Genomic DNA, 7014 nt, shown 5'->3' on the forward strand with positions numbered 1-7014 from the left:
GAAGGGGGCAGCAAACACCCGGCGGAACTCGGCATTTTCTCAGACCTCAAGGAATTCAAAGCACCTGCAACCTCAGGAATTTACATTCTGAGACTGGAGAACAGCCATTTATAACGCTAAGGGCATCAAGAAGCCCACCTTAATCAGGGAAGGGGAAAATGCTCTTTGGTATATCACACTTTTCAATTTTACTCTTAAGATACGCACTTGATTTCAAACACACAGACCAAGTTACCAGTCTCAACACAGAAACCAGATGTGTGTGGCGAGGCACCATCTTTCCTCCCCCGCGTTTCACCAATGATTCTTTTATTTCCTCTGCCACCTTTTAAAAGTTTGTTATTTTAATTCCAGCGAAGCTAACACACAGTGTGGTATTAATTTTAGGTGTGCAAAATAGTGATTCAACTTCCCTACATCATCCAGTGCTCATCAAGGCAAGTGTGGTCCTTAATCCCCTTCCCCCATCTCCCCCTCCCCCACCTCCCCTCTGGCAACCAGCCCTCTGTTCTCTAGTTAAGGATCTAGTTTGTGTTGTCTCTCCCCCCCCATTTTGTTTGTTTCTTAAATTCCACGTATGAGTGAAATCATATGGTATTTGTCTTTCTCTGATTTATTTCACTTAGCATAATATCTTCTAGCTCCATCCATGTTGTTGCAAATGGCACAATTTCATTCTTTTTTATGGCTGAGTAATATTCCATCACACATACACCTGCACCCACACACACCGCATCTTTATCCATCCATCTACCCTTGGGCTGCTGGCATATCTTGGCTATTGCAAATAATGCTGCGATAAACCTAAGGGTGCATGTATTCTTTGAATTAGTGGCTCTGTATTTTTTAGGTAGATGCCCATCAGTGCGATTGCTGGATCATATGGTAGTTCTATGTTCGATTTTTTCTAATTTTTTAAAATGTTTATTTATTTTTGAGAGAGACAGACAGACAGACAGAGTGTGAGCAGGGAAGGGGCAGAGAGAGAGAGGGAGACACAGAATCCGAAGCAGACTCCAGGCTCTGAGCTGTCAGCACAGAGCCCGACGCCAGGCTTGAAGTCACAAACCTCAAGATCATGACCTGACCCAAAGTCTGTCGCTTAACCGACTGAGCCACCCAGGCGCCCCTATGCTTAACTCTTTTGAGGAACGGCGGCACTGTTCTTCCCACAGTGGCTGCACCAGGTTGCATCCCACCAACAGTGCACGAAGCTTCCCTTTTCCCCACATCTTCACTTGTTGTTTCTTGTGTGTGTGTGTGTGTGTGTGTGTGTGTGTGTGTGTGTGTGAATTTTGCATTGTTGACTTTAGCCATGTCACTGAGATCCTGCTCTGCAGTCCTGTCTGTCTCCATGCTTCCCCGCCCATTCTCTGCATCTGCCCGCCCAGCTGGCCTGGGGAGGGCGGGAGGGAGGCTGCCCGGCTCCGGCACCTGCTGTGTCAAGGGTAAGGTCCAGAGCTTCCGGTCCAGACCCCTTGATACCGTGGGACGGCAGCTCTGCTCCAGCGGAAGTGACCGAGGCCCCGCAGCGGCTCCCAGGACTCCTGCCGCCTCTTCCCAGCGCCCCCGACCTCCCTCGCTGGAACAAAGCTGGGTCCTGTGGGAATGCGAGACGAGGCCTAACAGCTAAGTATTAGCTCCCAGCTCCCCTTGCAGTGAGACAAACAGGTAGCCAAAAACTCCAGAATTTATTTGGTCACTTTTTTTGTGCATCATTTTCTTTTACTCCTGCGAGGTGGGGTCCCTGTCACCGTTCTGTGCATCCCCACTGTACAGATGAGGAACTGAGCCTCCGGCCCAGGCAGAGGAAGGGCAGCACTGCTGGGGGCCGGACCCCACGCTGAGAGCGGCCTGCGGGAGGGAGAACCTGCTGGAACAGGCAGGGAGGGGGAGGGGCCGATGGCGGTAGGAGGACAAGCCCCTCCCTCCCTCTTCCCCTGGACTCCCTGGTGGGGAAGAGAAACACTCAGGTTCATTTCCAGGGAGTTTCCTGAGATCCCAGCTGCCTCCTGCTCCAATTACAGCTGCTCCCGGGCAGCTCTTGGAGCGCAGGATCCTGGGGGTTGGGATGGGAGGCGGAGGGCAGCAGCTGACTCTACCGAACTCTTCTCCTTGTCTGCCTGCCATTAAGTGAGGATGAGTAGAAACACCCTCCCTGGCCAGGAGGCAGCAGGGCCTAACTCTCTGGAGCAAGTGTTGCTGGCATCATAGTAAGTCCCTACATCCTGACTCTCAACCAGCACAATTGGTTCTTGCTCTTGAGCAGAAAATCCATCCCCTCAGACTACATCAGAATCCCACTGATCTTCAACTGAGATGCCCCAAAGGTAAAGCACCCACTGTGTGCCAGGGATTTCCTTATTCCCTACAAATCAGCCCAACAGCCTCTTAGAATCACAGTGACCGCCGTCTTGCTGGGACGCTGTCTCTCTTACTGGCGTGATGGAGAGGCCCACGTGGTTTGGAACCGAAGGTGGCCTTCCGTCAATGGCCAGCAAGGAAACGACGCTCTGTCCCACAGCCCTCAAGGAACTGAATTCTACCAACAACCACAGAAGGCAGCCTGGGAGAGGATTCTTCACCAGTCATACCTTCAGATGAGACCTCGGCCCCGGCTGACAACTTCATTGTGGTCTTTGTGAGAAACCCCAAGCAGAAGTCCCGGGGAGGCCATGCCTGGATTCCTGCCTCACAGAAACGGAGATAATAAACATGTACTGTGCTAAGCTGCTAAATTAGTGGTAGTTTTGTTATGTAGTAATAGATAACCAATACTGGTCAACCAGGGTCTGCATCCTGGCTCACCACCTGGAATCTAAATGACCTTAGATGGGGTTTGTTTTTTTTTCTGAGTCTCAGTTTCTCAGGTACAATGCAGGAGTAACAAACAACACAAGGGATTTTTGTTATTTCATTCTTTATCCCAGTCTTTTAAAAAAATTTAATGTTTTTGTTTATTTCTGAGAGAGAGAGAGAGAGAGAGAGAGAATGTGAGCAAAGGAAGGTCAGAGAGAGAGAGGGAGATACAGAATCTGAAACAGGCTCCAGGATCTGAGCTAGCTGTCAGCACAGAGCCCGACACGGGGCTCGAACCCACGAACGGTGAGATCATGACCTGAGCTGAAGTCGGACACTTAACAGACTGAGCCACCCAGGCGTCCCTCAATTGATACTTCAAAGGATTAAAAATCTCATACGATTCTTCCCCCCCCAAATGTTGAGAAGATAAAGTGCAAAGTCACACCTTGTATTATCAAAGACTCTTAGCATAGAAAATATACCCCAATTCCATCTTTGTTCATTCTATAAATTAGAGCACAATTGCAGTTACAACCTATGTTTTGTTAATGATGAGATACAATAAACACATTTTTGTATTTTTTTTTATGTTTTTTATTTATTTCTAGGAGAGAGAGACAGCGTGAACAGGGGAGGGTCAGAGAGAGAGGGAGTCACAGACTGAAACAGGCTCCAGGCTCTGANTTGTATTTTTTTTTATGTTTTTTATTTATTTCTAGGAGAGAGAGACAGCGTGAACAGGGGAGGGTCAGAGAGAGAGGGAGTCACAGACTGAAACAGGCTCCAGGCTCTGAGCTGGCAGTCAGCACAGAGCCTGACGCGGGGCTCGAACCCACGAACCACGAGATCATGACCTAAGCGAAAGTCGGACGCTTAACCGACTAAGCCACCCAGGCGCCCCACATTTTTGTATTTTAATTGTATTTTCTAATGAGGTATTTTGTTCACTGTTTGGTATGAGGTTTGGTCCCATTTTCAGCAGATTTCCTTGGCATAGATTTTCACCGATTCCCATTAACTGTGAAATAAAGGGCCTCTCTCAACCTGTCTCACGGGATGGGCTTGGTAGTTAGAAGAGAATCATGTATGTGAACTGCCTAGAATTCTGTAAAACATGAGGCATTCAGCAGGTGCTGCTTTCTTACCGACCCTCCTTCTCATCTTACACTCATAGAGCAGAGTCAAAAAATTGACCTTAATATATATAGAAAAAAACAATTTGTTTTTAAAAACTTCCATGTTCTTGAAATGAGGCAAGAATATCATAAACAAATAACTGCACACACATCTGTGTCGATATCTAACTATACCCTACCCATACCGACTGACAGATCCACAGATGTGTAATATAGTAGATGCGCGTTTTGACCATGTAAAAAAGCTGAGATAGCAAACTATGGCCCTCAGGCCAAATCGAGCTTGCTGCCCATTTTTGTAAATATATATTTTTTAATACCACACTCACACTCATTTTTTTATGTATCATCGGTAGCTGCTTTTGCAGAGTTAAATCACTGCAAGAGAGTGTGTCTGGCCCGCCAGCCTAAAATATTTACTTTCTGGCTCTTTAAGAAAAAGTTTCCCAACTCCTGACCTATGTTGACAGCCAAGGACAATGTAACTCAGCGGCTCCTGAAGATACATTCCAAATCCGATGCGGTGCAGAGAAAATATTTTGAAAGATAAAAGTTTGGAATTTAATCTTAAAAACCCCATTTGTTGAGATCAATACCACACTATTTAACATGATTAGAGGAATGCAATCAGAACATACACAGGTTTGTGGAGGAAAAGAAATACATATTTCAGGAAAAGAATACAAATTATGGGGTAACCGCGAGATCACCACCTGAGCTGAAGTCGGATGCTTCACCGACTGAGCCACCCAGGCGCCCCTTACTCCTGGTTTTTAAACAAGGCAATGGTCCTGTTTGAACTCGCTAGTGTTGCCCCAGAAGGGTATTTGTGGGTGGTACTAATTGCATTACTTTGTACAGCAGGGCAAACGTCTCCATGACCTGACCAAGTACTGTTTGAACCTCCTGTCAGGGAAGAGTGTGGGTCTTGGAGTCAATCCCATCAGTCTCTCAAGGTCACCGTACCACTGCGCTGCTGGCTTCTCCTCTTAGGGTGAGAACGAAGCGCAGGCTACCTACGAGGGTTCAATGAGGTGACAGATATGAAATGCATACAGGCAGGCAGTGGGCACCCAGTGATTGGTAGTTTCCCTCCAATTTGCTGACATCCATGCTCATTTACCAAATACGTATACCTGGGGGCATAAATTTGGGAATCGGGCATGAAATATGTTTAAAATTTGATGACACTATTTAACACCGTGTGACTTAGGATAAGTAACTTAACCTTGTCTGGCCTTCCAATCCCTCAAGTTCATTGTGGGGGTAATTATTCAACCTCACAGAGTGGCTGTGAGGACTGAAGTACCTCAGTTTCACCATCTGTAAAATGGGATAATAAAAGGTTAAGCTAATGCTTAATAAATGTTAGCTGTTATTATTGTTATTATTTATTCCATAAAACACAATGCCTGGGAAATTCAGAAGTACTCAATGGGAAGAAACTGTCATTACTACATTTGGAATTCATCAGACACATGTCATCTTTGGGGAACAAATAAGCAACGATTTTAATTGTAAGCCACATAATTGTATAAACTAGTAAAAAAACGAAACTGCCAAATAATTGCGACAGCCATACTTCACAGCCTCATTTTAGAGATGTTAAAATGGGGGGAAATGTATATTTAGAATTGATGAAACAGAGGTAAGTAACACTGCCTCAGAACCAAGTCCTCAGAAACCCTCTGAATGGGACAAGGTGTTAACATACAACTCAGGTGTGTCTGAGGGGCGGGAGGTGGAGCCTATGTCCCTGGTATGAGGGGGACACATGCATTCAAGTCTGGGTAAATGGTTTATTTGGCCTAAGCCCTTCTATTTTTATCAGAGCTGTTACTGCTCCGAGTAGTTGGTCTGAATCTCCACACATTTCCCTGGAAGCAAAGCTCCTTTATTTTCATGGAATGAGATATCCTGGGGCTCAGCTAAGCTAGCCAAGGAGACCGAGTCAGGTGCCAAGATTCAGGACTCCCACCCATGTTCCGCAGTGTGGCAGGCTTTCCTCCTTTTCCGGACTTGACTCTCACAGGCACCCCTGTTTATAATGACCTGGGGTAGGGGGCGCCTGGGTGGCTCAGTCGGTTAAGTGTCCGACTTTGGCTCAGGTCATGATCTCACGGTTTGTGGGTTCGAGCCCCGCATCGGGCTCTGTGCTGACAGCTCAGAGCCTGGAGCCTGTTTCGGATTCTGTGTCTCCCTCTCTCTCTGACCCTCCCCTGCTCACGTTGTCTCTCTCTCAGAAATAAATAAAACATTTTAAAAAATTTAATAATGACCTGGGGTTTGACCTGGATTCTCCTTGACAGCAGCAGGACTTTCAGCAAGACTCCATCTCTCTGACCCTCGGCTCTTGTATTTGGAGATTTAGAAATGCTGATGCAAAGGGCTTCCCACAGGCAGGGATGAGGTCTCACGGGGAGAAAGCATGCAGCCGGAGTGCTGAGCACCTCCCCACCCCCACCCCCCCACACCCCTGCAGGCGTACCTGATCCTTCAGCAAAGTATGTCCGTTCTTCCTCTGATGTGCTACCATACCTCTGGTCTACTTCTGTGTCCTTTTGACCAAGGCCCTCGTCAAACTATATTGCTTTTCCCTCCGATCCCTCCAGTGAGGACTCCTGATGGCTCTCCTGCGGCCCTTCGCTGCTTCCCTTGCAGTCTTTCCTGGGAGGACCAGAGCTATCCTTCCCTGCCTTCTGTCCATCACTTCCCACCTTCCATGCACACACAGTCATGCATCATCTGAGAAACCTGGTTTATTAGAAAGAGAAGGGTCTTGGTGGGGGCAAATCTGGGTTTGGATTCTGGATCACATTTCCAGCCATGTATATACTTGGTCACATTCTCTTGCCTTTGAAAACCTCAGTCTCCTTATTTGTACAATGAGGCTATAAAACACCAATGGGGTGCACCTGCTGGGGTGCTGTGATCCCAGTGCAGGTGAAGAGAGGCTATCAATGGACACTGGTAACTTACAAACTCCTTCCCACCATTCTCAGCGCCTGGAGAGCAGACCCCACCCATTTTCTCTGCCAACTTTCAACCATGCCAGGTGGGTCGTATCATTTTACAG

The sequence above is a fragment of the Hyaena hyaena genome, unplaced genomic scaffold (assembly GCF_003009895.1).
Source record: "Hyaena hyaena isolate Hyena2069 unplaced genomic scaffold, ASM300989v1 scaffold_954, whole genome shotgun sequence".
Taxonomy (NCBI): Eukaryota; Metazoa; Chordata; class Mammalia; order Carnivora; family Hyaenidae; genus Hyaena; species Hyaena hyaena.